General features: G+C 42.6%; 1 protein-coding gene across 4 annotated transcripts in view; it reads right to left on the bottom strand.

Annotated features, from left to right (window-relative positions):
- PDK3 (pyruvate dehydrogenase kinase 3) overlaps positions 1-18,657 on the bottom strand; it is a 146,705-nt gene that overhangs the window by 64,295 nt on the left and 63,753 nt on the right. For 3 of the 4 annotated variants that reach the window (XM_072744498.1, XM_072744499.1, XM_072744501.1), the window contains 2 exons: positions 11,803-11,981; positions 9,784-9,940 (listed from right to left, as the gene is read on the bottom strand). The gene's annotated coding sequence lies outside the window, so the exon portion shown is untranslated. The remainder of the gene's footprint in view (positions 1-9,783; positions 9,941-11,802; positions 11,982-18,657) is intronic. The other variant, XM_072744500.1, reaches the window with a different exon arrangement.

Below are 18,657 nucleotides of genomic sequence, written 5' to 3'. Positions count from 1 at the left end.
CCGCGACGAGGCCCGGAGCCCACGGCCGGAGCCCAGTCCTACGCCCTGTTCAAGGCCCCTCTCAGCTGCAGGCGCCTCTTCCGGGAGGCCCTCCCTGGCTGGGCCGGCTGCGGCGCCGGAGGACTCATTGCATCTTTACATTTTGATTTTCATGTTGTTTTTACCACTTTAGTGGCTGTTTCATGCCCGCCACCACACCACTTCCTTCGGCAGAATGACATGGCAGTGTGTTTCTGGTCCACGCCTGCCCCCACCCATTGCACAGGCTTAATTGTAACGTCACCGACAATGTGTTTCAGCCCACCGCACCTCCTCCACCCCTACCTCCCTACCCCGACCTGCTCACACCTTTGAACACCTTTGGACAGAATTGTTAGGTCACTCACTGTTTTGTGGCCTTCCGCTCCTCCTCCTCACCAACCCTCCACCACTACCTTCCCATCTGAGGCCACCACCTTTGGACAAGATTAAGTCATTGGCTGTTTTGGGCCACCACAACCACCGTTGGACAGTATCAATTCTAACATCACTAACACTCGGTTTCGTGCCCTCCCTCCCCCATACTCCCCCTCACACCAATGGGCAGGATTAATCGTGAGGTCACTGTTTCATACCACCACTATCGTTGGAAAGGCTCAAATTTAAGGTCCTTGGTATTAGCTTTCATACCCCCTCACTCACCATCACCATCACCATCACCATCATCACCACCACCACCACCAGACAGCTTCCTGACTCTGAGGCTTCACCACCACCAGCACCACTACATTTGGACATGAGTCTATGCTTACACCAGGTGTCGGGTATTTTTTTCTCTGCATACCATTGACCTTGAACTCGGGGCTTAGTATAGGAAATCATTATTTCCTAATGGGGATGCATGAAGTACTGCTTACTTTAACCATTTTCACCAAAACTTGCTTTATTTTTGGCAACGTGTAAACATCAAATAAAAGGAAAAGTAGAATATTCTCTAAGGAAAGATAAAAATGTCACTGGAGACCACTGTTTTGATCTAATTAGGCTGGTTTTCTCATTAAATAAAATTATCGGTGGGTAGCTACTTAACATTTGTGACTTCATTGGGTACTTACACACCCAATTCTTTGTTTACTAGTTACATCTTTATTCTGAATCTAAAGAAAAGTAATACATACACTCAAAGGCATCCAGTGGTCTGACCATACTTCTATATTTTCAAATACATCTTGGTCATCTTGGTGGTGCTATGGCACGTAGACTACCATGTCCTTTCCATTCTAACCAAAGCCTAAAAGAGATATACTGACAACCTCTTTAGCTGGGTACTTGGCCAGCAGAGCTAAGCAATCCTGTTGGTGTGCATGGGCAGACAAAAAGAGAACCTGTGGCCTGTGATTCTTCCAGTGACTTTTACAGGTGCTATCCGGAAGCAGAGTGTACTTGGTGGCAGTAGTTGTAGTCAGTAAACAGGAAGATTTTCCAAAAAAAAAAAAAAAAAAAAGGAAGATTTTCCCAACCTAAGCAACAGAAGATTGCTGCTGATCTTTCTAGCTTGCACATCACTTGTTTCATTCCTCCCTTTTCCAGTGAACAAAATCTGCATATTCTGTTGATTTGATTACTTCAACTGTCATATGAGTAGTTTTATTGATGCTTCTCCAAAAGGTGGCAAGGTCCTAGAAGTTGGGACACAATATGAGAGAGTCTGGTGTAATATAAAATTGCACTGGTCCAGGGCTCAAATGACCCAGTCCCCTAAGCTTAGTTCTATCAACTGGCTGTGTGGCCTTCAACAAGTCACTTAGCCTTACTCTGTCCCAGTTACTTCTTATGTTGGATGGAGATACCTGATTTCTCTCCCTGGCATTTGTGACAATCAAATGAAATAAACCATGTCTAATAGAAACATAAAATATTGTTCTACCTCTTTCATACAACAATACATATTGTTTAAGCAAATAGTCTCATGGTAACTGGCAAAATCCAGAAGCTAATCCAGCGAGTTGATTTCAGTGCTGATTATAGTTATAAGAGAAGGATCTTCAAAGAAATAAGTAGATCTTGATGAACTTTTTTCAGTTCTGTGTACACACCAAGGTTTGCCGAGCCTGCTTCCAGTGACTCTTCAAGCAAGATCCTTGGACCACCAATAGGAACATCACCTGAGAACTTCTTAGAAATACAAACTCTTGGACCCCACCCTGACCAACTGAATGATAAACTCTGGGGGTAGGGCCTGGAAATCTGTGACTTAACAAGTTTTGAGGGTCTTAAAAATATGGCCACGAATTCTTTGATATTTCTCTCCCCAAGAGATGGAGTTTGATTCTTCTCCTTTTGAACGTAGGCTTGATTTAGAATTCACTTCCAACAAATATAGAATGGCTAGAAGCAATAAGATCTCACTTCAAAGATTAGGTTATAAAATAATTTCACTCTTAAAAATACCAGACCAGTACTCCTCAAAACTATCAAGGTCATTAAAAACAAGGAACATTGGAGACACCGTGACCACCAAGAGGAGCCAAAGGAGGCATGACAACTAAATATAACATGCTATCCTGGATGGGATTCTGAAACAGATAGAAGGACATTAAATAAAAATTACAGAATTCTGAATAAAAGATTAACTTAGGAGCAAATGTGTTTAATAATAGTAAATCAACGTTTGTTCACAAATGGTAAGAAATGTACCATATAATGCAAGATATTAATAGTAGGGAAATGGAGTATAGGGCATATGGGAGCTTGGTGTACTGTCTTCTCAATTTTGCTGTAAATCTAAAACTGTTTGAAAAAAAATAAAGCCAATTATACAATACAGTATTAACTATGGTCATCATGTTGTACGTTGTATACCCAGAACTTATTTTATCTTATAACTAGGATTTTTAAAAGTTGTTAAGAGTTGTTTAAAGTCCCTATGGAAAAGGGGAAAAAATGTAACTATGGGTGTTGATGGGTGTGAACTAAATTTATTGTAGTAATCATCTGGCAATATATACATATACCAAATCAATATGTTGGAGATCTTAAACATATACAATATTATATGTCAATTATATCTCGGTAGGAGAAAGCGGTACCTTTTGGTTACAAAATGTAAAATAAAGTATATTCAAAGAAAATATATAAGATATCAATAAAAATATTTTATAACCATAGAATAACTACTGAACATTTAAAGAACATGTATTACAAAAAAAATAAAGTGAACATTAAAAAAAAAAAGACTGACTTCCTTCTTGGGGTTTCTCTCTCTCCCTTCTTCTCTCTCTCTCAGAAGCCCCCTGCCCTGCTGCGAGGCAGCCCTGTGGAGAAGCCCACAGGAGTGAGCCTGAGAGCAGATGCTTCCCCCCCCCCCCCCGCCCCCCGCACTTGGACTTGTAACCTGGTAAGAGGCTCTGAGCCACAACCACTCAGCTAAGTGGCTCCTGGACTTCTGACCCACAGAAATTCTCACAGTTTGCTGTAATAAATGTTTGTTGTTTCCAGCTGCTTACTTTCTGGATCTATGTTATGCAGTAATAGTTAACTCATCTGCATGCCTCGCAGGTGATTCTGACTCATGCTCAAGTGCTGGAACTGCCCTCCTACCCTATGCAGCACTCCTGCCCAGCTCCCTGTTCCTTCCGGCTAATGCCTCAGAACTCAGCAGCAGCAGCACTTAGAAGACAAAGGAGTCTGACAACAAAACTGACCAGGAAGGTAGTTTGTTCCCCCTGCTGTACTGTTTCTTGATTCTCTGTACTTCTCACTGTAACACTCAAAACACCATTAGAATTTCATGAATGGGGCAGCCCTGGTGGCAGAGCGGTTTGGCGCCGCCTGCAGCCTGGGGTGTGGTCCTGGAGACCTGGGATCGAGTCCCACATCGGGCTCCCTGCATGGAGCCTGCTTCTCCCTCTCCCTGTGTCTCTGCCTCTCTCTCTCTCTCTGTGTGTCTATGAATAAATAAATAAAATCTTAAAAAAAAAAAGAATTTCATGAATGTCTGTCCTCCGCCCTAGACACAAGACCTGTGATGGCTGAGCCCAAGTCTAGCCTATCCACTGCTTGGCTACCATGTCTAGCAGCAGTACCACTCACTAGGTCCACAACAAATATTTTTTTAAATAAATTAAAACCAACAATAGGAACAACAAAACTACCCAAATCACATTCCTTCCCGTCGGCTCTCAACGGGGAACAAAGGCAAGGGTAGTATTCTGAATAATTCAAGCGATAATGGACATTTTATTAAATCATAATTTGATAAAACCAAAAGCCAAAGTGAAGTGGAATAGATGAGGGAAAAAAATAACCACTGATTATCTCATCATCAATCACTAGCAGGTGGATCTTGTTTTAAAAAATGCCTCCACCAAAAAAAAAAAAAAAAAAAGCCTCCACCAGCACTTGACTTGGCTATGAACTCCCCGTCTTCCTGTTTTCCTCCTTTTCTCTTTACTCTCAATTGACATATTTTAAAAGCACCTGCTATGTGCTCTGTGAAAGGACCTATGTTTGTCTCTTTACGTAGGTTTGATGGAGGAATCATATCTTCATTTTACAGGTGAGTGAACTAAGAAATAGAAAGGTTAAAATATTTTAAGATTACACAGCTTGTACGTGGCAGTCCAAATTTGACTCCAGGTCTCCTGACTCTCAATTCCATGTTTTTTGATATCAGCCTGTATCTTTAAAATAGACTTAATTATTTATTTTTAATTTTTTAAGATTTTATTTATTTATTCATGAGAGATACACACACAGAGAGGCAGAGACATAGGCAGAGAGAGACACAGGCTCCATGCAGGAGCCCGATGTGGGACTTGATCCTGGGACTCTGGGATCATGCCCTGGGCCGAAGGCAGGCACTCAACCGCTGAGCCACCCAGGCACCCCTATTTATTTTTAATTTTTAAAAAAATAGTTTTAAAATTTTATTTATGAGAGAGAGAGAGAGAGAGAGAGAGAGAGAGAGAGAGAGAGAACTCATGTGAGTGGGGAGAAGGGGCAGAGGGAGAGGGAAAGGAAAAGAATCTCCAGCAGATATCCCGCTGAGTATGGAGCCTGACAGGGAGCTCAAACCCATGACCCTGAGAACATGACCTGAACTGAAACCAAGAGTTGGATGCTTAACCAACTGATCCACCCAGGTGCCCCAAAACAGACTTTATTTTTTAAAAATTAAAAAAAAATTTTTTTTTAAATTTATTTATGATAGTCACAGAGAGAGAGAGAGAGAGAGAGAGAGAGAGAGGCAGAGACACAGGCAGAGGGAGAAGCAGGCTCCATGCATCGGGAGCCCGATGTGGGATTTGATCCCGGGTCTCCAGGATCGCGCCCTGGGCCAAAGGCAGGCGCCAAACCGCTGCGCCACCCAGGGATCCCCAGACTTTATTTTTTAAAAAGATTTTATTTATTTATTCATGAGAGACACAGAGAGAGAGAGGCAGAGACACAGGCAGAGGGAGAAGCAGGCTCCCTGCAGGAAGCCCAATGCAGGACTCGATCCTGGGACTCCGGGATCACACCCTGAGTCAAAGGCAGACGCTCAACCACTGAGCCACCCAGGTGTCCCCAGACGTTATTATTTTTTTAAAGCATTTTTAGGTGCATAGAAGAATTGAGTGGAAACTACTGGGAGTTCCCACATACCCTCTGCCTTTCCCACCCCCCCTACACACACACACACACACGGCCTCCCCCACCATTGCCATCCCGCACCAGACTGGCACATTTGCTACCATCAGTGAGCCCACATCGACACATCATTATGAACCAAAGTCCGCAGTTTACTCTTCACTCCTGGTGCTGTACATTCTACGCGTTTGGCCAAATATACTGCCCCAAAAGTTCTTTTCTTTTTTAAAGATTTTATTTATTTATTCATGAGAGACACACAGAGAGGCAGAAACATAGGCAGAGGGAGAAGAAGGCTCTTTGCAGGGAGCCTGATGCAGGACTCAATCCCAGGACTCCAGGATCACACCCTGAGCAGACGCTCAACCACTGAGCCACCCAGGCAACCCTGCCCTAAAAGTTCTGTGTGCTCCACCTACATATCCCTCCCTGCCAACCCCTGGCAAGTGTTGTTCTTTTTACTGTCTCTATAATTTTACCTTTCCCAGAATGTCATACAGTTGAAATCATATAGCCTTTTCAGAATGGCTTCTTTTACTTAGTAATATGAGCTTAAAGTTCAACCATGTCTTTTTGTGGCTTGATAGCTCATTTCTTTTTAGATGTGAATAATATTCCATTGTCTGGAGGGAGCACAATTTATTTACTCATTAACCTATTGAAGGAAATTTTGATTATGTCCAACATCCACCAACCCACCTTTAGATTTGAAGAGTAGGAAGTTAAGAGTGTGAAGATGAGTAAACTAGAGAAGCAAGGTTTACTTAATAAAGTTTAATAAACATATATCTTTAATCAAATATGTGTCTGATTTGAAGCAGTAGCTCTATTTTTCCAAGTGCCCAGATTCATGATTTTTTTGACAAGCTACTTTAGATGATGCAAATCCTCTTCAAGTCCATTTATCCTGGTCCTTTTGTTTCTAACAAAGGAGGGTTTTCATCATACTACTACTGGTAGTCTTTCTCTTCCCCCCAAAAAAAGAGGTCAGAAAAGATTTTAAGCACAGGAATGGTGTGGCAGGATAATTTATGGAGAAATTAAATCTGTGTTTTGTTCTTGCACCTCTTGGAGGGGCAGGTAAAAGAGGTAGCTGATCTTCTCTGACCTGTAAGACAATGGAGACTTTAGGTCTGGGCTTTGGGCTGCTGTGCCTAAGGGTGTTCATTAGCTGTTATTGTATAGCAGGACTGAAAACAGAATTTGGAAGATATGAGACATTTTGGTAATCTCTATAAATTCATTCCCCCTTCTCTGGGTAACTACCACCCACTTTTGTTTACTGCCCGTGCAGTGAATTTGTGCTGGGGGTGGGTGCGGGTAAGAGCCTCCTTTGCAGTAATGTTTTGGGTTTGTTTGTTTGTCTATGACTTTATTTATTTATTTGACAGAAAGAGAGAGAGAGAGAGAACATGAGTGATCATAAACAGGGGGAGCAGTAGAGGGATAGGGACAAGTAGGCTCCCCACTGAGGAGGGAGCCTGATGTGGGGCTTGATCCCAGGACTCTGAGACCAAAAGCAGATGCTTAACTGATTGACTCACCCACGCACCCTTGTAGCAATGAAATACATGGCTCAATCTAAAAATTATGGCCACTGGCCATAAGCTCTTCATTCAGGGATGGGCACATGACCCAATTTAGGCCAATAGAAAGGAGGAGTATTTCCTGGAGGCTTCTGTGAAAGAAACATGCTTGCTATTGGGAGGAAGTTTCTGGAAGAATCTCTCTTCTCTTTCTACCTTCTCCCCATCTCTGAGTGCATACACGCAAGCATGTGGCATCAGCTGACAACCATCTCTTGACCAGGATGAAGCTGACTTTGTAGAGAGCAGAAATAAGAAGAAACAGGGTCCTTGATGATGTTGAGGTGACTAAATCAAACCAATCCCGAAGCTTCCTCTGAACCACCAGTTATACAGGCCAGTACATCTCCTTTATGGTTTAGGCCAGGTTGAGTAGATCTGTGTTGCTTAGGGTCAAAAGTATCTGAGCCATCACACTAAGTGTTGTCTAGATACCCTGCATATACACATGCAACTAGTTCCCCATTGATGGCTGCTGTTGGGTGTGTTGCCCACCATGCACATAGGAATTCAAACACAGGTTTAATTTTATTTAAAAAAATAAAGGTAATGTTTCCTGTGTGCAAGTTATGAAACAAAATTACATCCTATAATATCCAGAAGGAAAAGACAGTAATGGAAAATGGTTAAGTAAATCATGGCACAAGCACTCAGTGGGCCATTAGACTGTCATTAAAAATGTGTTGTGTGAAATCTATATGAGAACATGGAAAATGCAAATATTTCAAGTGGGTTAAAGCAAGATACAAAATAATGTATTAAATTTGAGCTCAGCTATGAAGAGATCACAAAAACTTCATGGAAAAAGTCTAGAAGGAAACACAGCAAAATGCCAACAAGAACTACTACAGAGTGTTTTGAGTGATTACCATGGTTAGGTTGACATTTAGGATATCCCTGGGAGTTTCTGGGTGGGAACATGATCCAAAAATATGATGCCAGAATAGGTAACTGAACTGAATGGCCTTATTCAGTTCTCCTTTACCCCAAAAGATGAAAGTTAATTATACAGCAACCTGTCAGAATCTACTGCTCTTCTGTTTTCATCCAAATCATGATCTTATCAGTTTCTATTAATATTTACTTAGTACCCATAATTAACTGAGCATGAACCATTATTTGTAGTGGACTCTGACATCTAAGGTGCCACCTATTATCTGGAAAACTTGGTGTTTCTCACATCAGCAAGTTGAGTACAGCCCTCATCCATCCAAGCTGTTGGCAGGGGTGCAGCCTACCCCCAGCACCGACCATCACAACCACCCATTGTGAACCCAACAGCCAACTTGAGTCAGTTCTGACATCACCAAGACTTCCTTCCATCGAGGAGGCTTGGGTAGCTTCTAGGAAGGACTTTTCTCCAGAAGGTGTTTTATTGTCAGCCCCAACTCTTTTCACCTTCCCCTCCCTCCAATTATCCTAATTTTCTGGAGGTTTAAAAGCTTTGAGGAAAAGAAAAAACAGTTGTTTCTCCCAACAAGATTGGAGGCCCCTGCTCTAGGATAATCTGACCCGTGACCCATCTATGAGGCAACTCTAAATTAGCAATATTAAAAAGAAAAAGGAATGGGATCAATCACCTCCCACCATTTGGAATGTGTACTAGAATAGAACTGAAAAGGCCAGATTTCAAAATCTAAAGAGAGTCAATCTCCTTAGAAGGGCTAAAGCTGCATGCCCAATTCAGCACCACTAGCCAAATGGAGCTCTTGAGCCCTTGAAATGTACAGATCCAAACTGAGACTGTTGTAAGTGTAAAATTCACAGGGGATTTTGAAAACTCAGTATGCCAGAAAAAGAAAAAAAAAGGAAAATAATACAAACTATCTCATCAATAATTTTATATTGATTACATGTTGAAATAGCATGTTAGATGTATCAGTTAAACTGGCTAAATCATATATATTATTAAAATTAATTTCATTTGGTTTTTTTGTTTGTTCACTTTTAAGTGTGGCTTCTAGAAAACGTTAAATTACATCTGTGCCTCGCACTTGGGGCTCCTGTTAAATTTCAATGAGATAAGTGCTGTGCTAGATATATTGCAGGGTGTCCCTTATCCTCCTGTTTCTTTTTTTTAAAGATTTTATTTATTTTATTCATGAGAGTCACAGAGAGAGAGAGAGGCAGAGACACAGGCAGAAGGAGAAGCAAGCTCCATGCAGGGAGCCCAATGTGGGACTTGATCCAGGGTCCCCAGGATCACGCCCTGGGCCAAAGGCAGCGCTAAACCACTGAGCCACCCAGGCTGCCCTATCCTCCTATTTCTATAGAAAAGGTACCTAACGTTTGTGGAACACCTGGTGGCTCAGTAGTTGAGCGTCTGCCTTTGGCTCAGGTCGTGTGATCCCAGGGGTTCTGGGATAGAGTACTGCATCAGGCTCCCCGCAGAGAGCCTGCTTCTCTCTCTGCCTATGTCTCTGCCTCTCTCTGTGTGTTTCTTATGAATAAATAAATAAAATCTTTTTAAAAAAAGAAAGAAATGGTAACTAAAATTTGCTGCTGGGCTTCTCTGTTCCCTAGCTGGTTACGTGCAGTTCCTTCCTTTAATCCTTACAGCAGTCCCCAAAGGCACACATGAACTTACCCACTTATAGATGAGATAGCCTGAGGCTCGGAGAAGTTCAGGAACTTGCCCATGACTGTCCACTGATGTATGATAGAGCCAGGAAACCCAACAGTGGATTATTGTTCAGGGTGTTATTCAGTTGCCAAAGCTTTTGTCTCTGCCATGACTTGAAGACCTATACAAGAAGAGGAAGCAATGCCAAACAAATGCAAGCAGATGAGTTCTCTAAAACTCAGATTGACTCCTAACTCTAGGAAACGAACAAGGGAAGTGGAAGGGGAGGCAGGTGGGGGGATGGGGTGACTGGGTGACAGGCACTGAGGAGGGCACTTGACAGAATGAGCACTGGGTGTTATACCATATGTTGGCAAATTGAACTTCAATATATATATACATATATATATAATTTAAAAAATAAGTTACAGCAAAAAATTAAAAAAAAATAAAACTCAAATTGCTTTGCACAGACAAGCCTCATTTAAAAATATGACTACACCTCCCTAGTCCAAGATGCCAATTTGACAAACACATGACTAGTGACAAGTGATAAAGAATTGCCTTCCTTTTTGTCTAACAGTAACGTGGAAGGAGGTTGTGAGCAGGTGCTGTTAGAAGAGCTAGCCTTTCCCCACTCAAAAAAGGAAGATTCCTGTATTTGTTGATACTTTCAAATGTAACAGGAAGAAAAATTCACTACTTAGCTCCATGATTTACAAATAAACAGTGCTGCTGTGAATTTTTTTTTTGGATGGGTTTATAGATTCCATGAGAATCTTTAACACTACAAAACAATGCAAATTGATTCAACTAATTTATACTCCTAGGGATGAATAAGAGGTTCCGTCAACCTATATCCTCCTTTTCAAAACCTGGTATTGTCAAACAGCTTCATTGACTGCTCTAGTTTTGGTTTGGATGTTGGATTCATGAGTGTTCCTATTTATGTATTTATGTAAAGAGAGAGCCGTGCATGAACCTCTGTATCTGGAGCCCAGGATTACAATTAATTCAGTTCTATATAATGATGGACCCTCTTTGAAAATAGTACAGTCACAGCATACTCATCAGGTTCTATAAATGCATGCTATCAAGTTCCATAAATAGGGACGCCTAGGTGGCTCAGCGGTTGAGCGTCTGCCTTTGACTCAGAGCGTGATCCTGGGGTCCGGGATCGAGTCCCACGTCGGGCTCCTACAGAGAGCCTGCTTCTCCCTCTGCCTATGTCTATGCCTCTCTCTGTCTCTCATGAATAAATAAATAAAATCTTTTTAAAAAGTTCCATATATACTCCAGCCCAATTAGGGACTCAAAGATCCAGCCTCATTCCAAATACCTTTCAGAGCTGGGCAATATCTGTTCTCTCTCCAGAGAACCCTTCCCCTCCCCTGTCTCCACTTGACAAGTATCATCCTACTCGGCCTGAAAAGTTCCCCTTTGCTCCACATAGCTTCTTTTTTTTTTAAGATTTTATTTATTTATTCATTAGAGGCACAGAGAGAGGCAGAGACATAAGCAAAGGGAGAAGCAGGCTCCTCGCAGGGAGCCCGATGTGGGACTCCATCCCAGGACTCTGGGATCACTCCCTGAGCCAAAGGCAGGTGCTCAACCGCTGAGCCACCCAGGCATCCCGCTCCACATAGTTTTCTTTCCCAAGAAAACATAACTCTTCAGCATCCAATTCCCTCAAGACTGTGTTCCTTCCTAGCAGTGACTCGAAGTTCAACCTTTAAGCACCATAGCCAAGGAGCTGGGTCAATAATTTTGGTTGTGTGGCCCTTTGGGCATTCCTTGTGACACCAGACCGGCTATCACCTGTCCCCACTGAGGTGAAGGATCAGCCCTAGGTACTGGTAATCCACACTTGGTCATGCGGCAAGATTAGACAGTTCTACTGACAGTGTGGTCTTAGGTGAGTTAGCTAACCTCTCTGAGCTTTGGTTTTCTGACCCAGGAAACAGGAGTGATAAAGCCTCCTTTAAAGATTTGTTGTGAGAACTGGAGATGATACCCTCCTGAACCGAGGAAGCTTTCACTTACGGGTGCTGCGGCTGTTTTAATACATTTGAGTAGGACAGCATAGCCCAGTAGACACCTGATCCCAAAGTTTTAGGACCAGATCTGCCGCTTGGTAGCTCTGTGGATTTGGGAAAACTGCTTCATCCTTTCATATCCCATTCCTCATATGTAAAGTGAGAGGGCTGGACTTCAGCTGATCTCTAGAAAAAAAAAGATCATGAGTCTCTGAGAAGAACCCTAACTACAGTACTCAATTATTTATCAATGCCAATGTAGTCACTTGCTGCTTTCTTTCATCAGCTACTAACTTATTCAACGGATCCTGAAGGAAGAGTTAGCACAAGCACTTTCCCAGAAAACAAGAGAATATAATTTCATTTCACTCAAGGGAATAATTTCCTAACCTGAAGGATGAAGGAAACAGTGAAGGAGGGGAATAACTGCCCCCAAATGTACAAGTAAAAGCTATATTCACGTTCAAAGCCAAGTTCAGAACTCTGATATTATTCTCCAATTATTTTTTTCATCATTCAAGCTTACTGCATGAGTCAGAGCTGTATTTTGTTTCTCCTGATATAACCCTTTTCTTCTTTTATTCCTTTCCCTCAAAATGGCCTCATTCTTTCAGTGTGTGTGTGTGTGTGTGTGTGTGTGTGTGTGTGTGTGTCTTCCTTCTCAGGATTCCTGTTGTTGCTCTGGTTTCAGAGCAAAGTCACTTTGGTCTTGAGTAAGTTTTATTTGGCAGCATAACCCAAGGAACACCTGTTCCCATTGTTATGCTCTGTTGCCTCATAAAAGTGGAGGAGGTTGGACTCCTCTATGTACCTCATAGTCACAGTCAAGGAATTCCATGTGAATTCCATGTAAGCTGGATTTCAGTAGACAATAAAAAAATAGAGGAACATTTTCTCTTACCATTTTTTGAACCCTCAACCCGGAGCAACTCTTTGGCTCTTCCAATAGCCTTCCTGCCTTCTCACAAAGGAGGGGACTGGTATCCTCCCCTCACACTTCTCCATGAAGTCACTTACCTAATATGCTATTTTTCTTTGTCTGCTCATAGGACTGGCCATGTTCCACAAAGAACCACTGCATACACACTGGATGAAAAACAATTGCTCTGAAATGTCAATTCATTCAGACTCCCTGGAGACACAAAATCTCTCCAATGCCAGGAGAACAAAAGGAAGAAAGAATGAGAGCAGTGAGTTCATGGGTCCAGTCTCAGAATAACCAAGAAAGAAGACACAAAAGGCTACAAGCAAAGACCAGAGAGCTAAGAGAAAGAGGGAGTGATGGGGGGACTCTGGCCAAAGGGGACAAGTGAACAAGGAGTTGTGGTTAAGGCCCTAGCAGTCTGGAGTCCTGTCCACCACCTACACGTGTTTTTCTGGGCAGGCAAGGTACTGGTGCACATGCACAGTGGTGGTGGCAGTGGTGCACATAATTCAGCCACCCCCCAGCAACAGTTTGCCTCCGGACGTCTCACTAGTTCCTATCTTTTCCTGAAGACATTGTTCTCACTAGCATCTGCCAGAAGCACTTAGAAGAGATGACAGTTCCTAGGTTCTGTCCCCTTTCCTCCATCACACCCAATTCATGCTGAGGTCACCAATGATCTTCATTTCCAAGGAATACTTTCTAGTCCTTATTTTTCTCGACCTTCCAGCCACTCCCTCTTTTTTGAAAAACTCTCTTTTCCTTTCAGTTCAGTAGCTCTACACCCTCCTTGTTTTTCTCCTGCTTTTCTAGTCACTCCTAGGTCTTTTCCTCTGACCTCTGCTCCTCTGCTTCCTTTGAGATTCCTATGCCCTCCTCTTACCAGCTTCTCCCTTCCTAGGCAACCTCCACTATCACGAGGGCTTCTCTTATCTTTGAAATTCTGACTCCTCATTTAAATCTCCTGCCCCTGTGTGTGCAAATGCCTACTTGACATTTCCACCTGAATGCCTCAGTGACCCCTTCAAGTTATAGATGGCCAAAGTCATACTCACCATCTTCCCACCAAAACTCTTCTCTTCCAGCATTGTTCCCTTCTTTAGAAAATGGAAGTTCTGTTGACAGGTTGCTTAATCTATAAATCTAGGCATCATCCTTTTTTTTATTTTTTTAAAGATTTTATTTATTTATTCATGAGACAGAGAGAGACAGGCAGACAGACAGACAGAGACAGAGACACAGGCAGAGGGAGAAGCAGGCTCCATGCAGGGAGCCCGACGTGGGACTCGATCCCAGGTCTCCAAGATCAGGCCCTGGGCCGCAGGTGGCACTAAAGTGCTGAGCCACCTGGGCTGCCCTAAGCATCATCCTTTTTTTTAAAAAAAAATTTATTTATTCATGAGAGACACAGAGAGAGAAGCAGAGACATAGGCAGAGGGAGGAGAAGCAGGCTTTGTGCAAGGAGCCTGATGTCGGACTTGATCCTGGGACTCTGGGATCACACCCTGAGCCGGAGGCAGATGCTCAACCACTGAGCCACCCAGACGTCCCTCTGGCCATCATCCTTAATGTTTCCCTCTCTGTCACCTCTCACACTCCCTCAATCATCAAGCCTTTGTTTCTCTGTCCTATATATTTATCTCTTGAACCCTTCTGTTTCTCTTTATCCCAGCTGCCACCATCCTGGCCAAGGCTACCATTACTTCTCACCTGGGATGTTGCAGTGTCCTCATAACTTGTCTATTGGTATCTTCTCTTGCCCCCCCAATCCATTCTTTCATCTACTATAGCCTAAGTGATCTTTGAAAGTATAAATGTGGACATACCACTGTCCTTCAATAGCCTGGAAGGCCCTGCCTAACCTAGGCTCTAGTCATCCATCTCCTCTTGCACATCACTAGATCTTATTCTGTTGGCACCAATGATACTGGACTTACTTTAACTTCTTAAAACACAGCACTTTGCCTGCCTACAGCTCTTGGAAAAGCTTTTCTGTCTGTCTGGAAGGCCCCTTCCGCCCCCACTGACCTGAGACAGCTAACCCCTGCTCATCCTAGAGTCTGCCTTAAACATCACATCCTCAGGAAAACCTCTGACCATCCAGAAGTAGATCTCCTTTTAATCATTCTCAGAGCACTGTGAAGTACTTCATAGCACACTGCATACTTGAAGTTAATTAATAGTAATTTTTGGTTTAATGCCAGTCTTCCTCAGTTCCATATTGGCAGAGCCCATGTCTATTTGTCAACAACTGAGGTCTCAGTTCCTGGCTGACAGCAGGCTCCCAAGAAACCCCTGTATAGTAACTGACTTTCTGAATGTTCCTACCTGCCATTACCCCTACACTCTCCCCAAACCATTCTTGCTGAATTGAAAACACCCTGTTGAATCCTCCTACATTACTTTCCTATTGCTGCTATAACAAATTGCCATAAACTTAGTGGCTTAAAACAGCACAAAATGTATTCTCTTACAGTTCTGGAGGTCAGCAGTCCTAAAATCAAGGAGTCAGCAGGGCTGCATTCTTTCTGGAAGCTCCAAAGGAGAATCTATGTCTGTACATTTTCTGCCTTCTAGAGGCTTCCCTCCTATAAGAACCTTTGTAATGACATTGGGCCCATCCAGATTATCCAGAATCATCTCCCTGCCTCAAGACCCTTAACTTTGCAGCTCGTATCTGCAAAGTCCCTTTAACCATGTAAAGTAACATATTCACAGATTCTGGGGATAAATAGGTGGACATCTTTGGAGGAGGGCATTCTTCAGCTTCCCACACCTCCTATGCCTTAGAGGGTAAAATTTCTGCCAAGTTTTCTGGAACAAATTCTGAACTTTGCTACAAAATATCACACACCGTATACACCGTATACATATCACGATACTGACCACATTACAACTCTCTTTCTCCTAGATCCCCTTGTAAATTAGCTTTGATTAGTCTGTCCTCGAGTATGCACATGTACTCTATAGTGTCCACATATACAGTCCTCAGGGGCACTTAGAATATCCTTCCAGATTTCTGTCCCCCTGGTGAGGAAGGCAGAGCCATGGTGCAGGGAAGGAACGAAGCTGGTAAAGCAGGTGAAGTGACCTTGCCTTGTTTAATGCCAGAGTCTACCCTCCCAGCTGCAAGTTTCCTTTCCAAGCTGTCTGCTTTCTCAAGAAGCTGGCTGAGGGGCTGGTCACAAGCTGTCTCACATGGGAGAGTCTTAGCAAGAAGCTATGGCTGAACATTTTTAGATACATTTATAATTTGTACAACAATGTTCAGAAAGTGCACAAATATTTGGCAATGAGTGTGGAAGCAAGAAGTTTCATGATCCAAATAATTTGCATCTTAAATACTTGACTTAATGAGTATGGAGACTCTGGAGATGAGAAAGCCTGATCCTCAAGGTGCTACCTACAGACTGTTCACCTCAGAGTTGGGGTGGGTGGAAACACTCGGCCCCAGGCATAGTCTTGTCTTGTGCTACAGCTTCCATTACATGCTTTTCCTGACTGTTACGGGAATCAAACAGAAGATGTTGCTTCTGGCAGCACTCAGTGTCCTAATGAGGAGTGAATCTCTTGTTCCCAGCAGGCACAATCTGGTGTTTTGAGGAAGCAAAGACAGGCATGTTTCTCTCATGGCATCTACTCCCCTTGCAGTAATCACATCTCAGTTCTTCAATCCGTGGTCTCTTCTAGACATTATTGCTTTCTGGGTATTCTGGTTTTTCCCCCAACTTCTGATTATTTGTCCATGAAAGATTTCCAAGGGGACAAGAAGCAATTGAAAACACTTTTTCTATACTCTTCTTACCTTTATTTGTTAAAATCATAAACATCACTACCAAGGAAAGTCTAGGTAAGTTGTTCTAAGTCACTGATCCCTGAAATGGGCACACTTTGAGTGATCAACTAGTCATGATGTTTTAGAGCTTGGAGGCTAGAGATCATCTGGTCCACCCCCTCATTTTGTAGATGAGGACACTGAGCTGTAGACACCTAAGGAAACTGTCCAAGGACATACATACGTGCCAGGGCTATTGACAGTTTCATAAAGCCATAAAAAGTATCAACCAAGATTCTACATATCCAGTTGATAACAGTCACAGATACAGCTTCCAAGTAATAAATTCAGTCTTCACTGTTTTAAAGTTTTGTGATAATTCGACCTGAGCCAGGCCAAAGTTTACTTCAAACACTATGAAAGAAAAGCTTACAAAGCAATTAATGGTATAAAAAAGATCACAAAACATCAAGTTTACCTATGTCTAGTAACAAACTGTTTAAAGGACATTTGCCTTTAACTACATGCAACTATACTTCTGATTTAAAAACAAATCATTAAAATGGGCCTTGCAAAACTTCAGCTTAGAGTCATCTTGTTGATTATTTAATCCTTTTTAAATACTTACAATTTTAAAAATTATTTCTTTTAAACAATGAGCCTGAGAACTTTCATTGATCAAGCCTGATTATCCCTTCCATTGACTCAGAATTAGAAGGGTTTAACTGCAGGGCTTCAAAGCAAATCAGAAATTGTGTGACAAGGCCAACTCTTCCAGAACAACTGCCCTCATTCACCTTGAGCGAATCTTGGACTATTTTGCTTTGATGAATAGGGAGGGCAGAGTGTTCAGGAATTTGTTTTCCCCCCCGCAAGTACTGATGCAGTACATTTAATGGCAACCCCTATTTATACCCATCAAAATTTCTTCAGATGAAAACTGACAACATAAGTCACTACCAGGCACTGGGTCTTTCAGAGGAAGTACCTTGCCCTTCCTACCTGTGGCCCCACACACCATCGTCCTAGGCTATACTATTCTGTCATTCAGCTCTCTGGGAAATAGCAAACGTGACAAGATTTGGATTAAACTCTGGACCCCTAGCAAGACACTCAAGAAAAGTCTGATCCTTTCTTCACTGCAAAATCAAACCAATGCCTTGTGGAAAGTTCTTTCCCTCATTTAGGACAGAGAATATTTTCTGGTGGTAAGTAATTGTCAGAGAATCTGGCTTTGAGCTGGTTGCTTGCAGTGAAAAGACATTTTTTGTGTCCCCTATGATTTTATCTCCCTCTTCCTTCCCTTGCATCTAGGGTTGCCAGGTAAAATACAGGGTGCCCCAGGGAAGTTGAATCTCAGATAAACAACAAATATATTTTTAGTACAAGAACGTCCTATGCACTACTTGGAACATAGTTCTATTTTATTTTTTTAATTTTTATTTTTTTAAAGATTCTATTTATTTATTCATGAAGGACACACACAGAGAGAGAGGCAGAGACACAGGCAGAGGGAGAAGCAGGCTCCATGCAGGGAGCCAGACGTGGGACTCGATCCCCAGTCTCCAGGATCAAGCCCCGGGCTAAAGGCGGTGCTAAACTGCTAAACCACCCGGGCTGCCCCGGAACATAGTTCTACTTTAAAAACCTATTTGTTGATGATCTGCAATTCAAGTTTCCCTGGCTGTCCTGTATAGATTATTTGTCTGTGTAGCTTTTTGTTTTTCTAAATCTGGCAACCCTGATTTTATTCTCCCAACACAGTTTTGTTCTTTCTCCTAAAATTTTCTAAAATTGGGCTTTCTCCCCAATTCCATTGCACTTCTTAAAGACAGTTTTTTCCCCTTTTCCTTCTGCTCTTGTTTGGTGGTGGCAGGGCATTAATTTTTAGTGATTTTGGATTGTGATGGGCAGCAGCAGCCTTCTGTATAAAGGGGCTCAGAGCCATACATCAGGTGAAATTTCAATAGGGCGTGTGTGAAACCATCTCTTATTTTTTTTTTAAGATTCTATTTATTTATTCACGAGAGAGAGAGAGAGAGAGAGAGAGAGAGAGAGAGAGAGAGAGGCAGAGACACAGGCAGAGGGAGAATCAGGCCCCATGGAGGGAGCCCGATGTGGGACTTGATCCTGGGATCGCGCCCTGGGCTGAAGGCAGGCGC

The sequence above is a fragment of the Vulpes vulpes genome, chromosome X (genome assembly GCF_048418805.1).
Source record: "Vulpes vulpes isolate BD-2025 chromosome X, VulVul3, whole genome shotgun sequence".
In the NCBI taxonomy this organism is placed as follows: domain Eukaryota; kingdom Metazoa; phylum Chordata; class Mammalia; order Carnivora; family Canidae; genus Vulpes; species Vulpes vulpes.
This window is presented reverse-complemented; position numbering and strand designations above follow the sequence as displayed.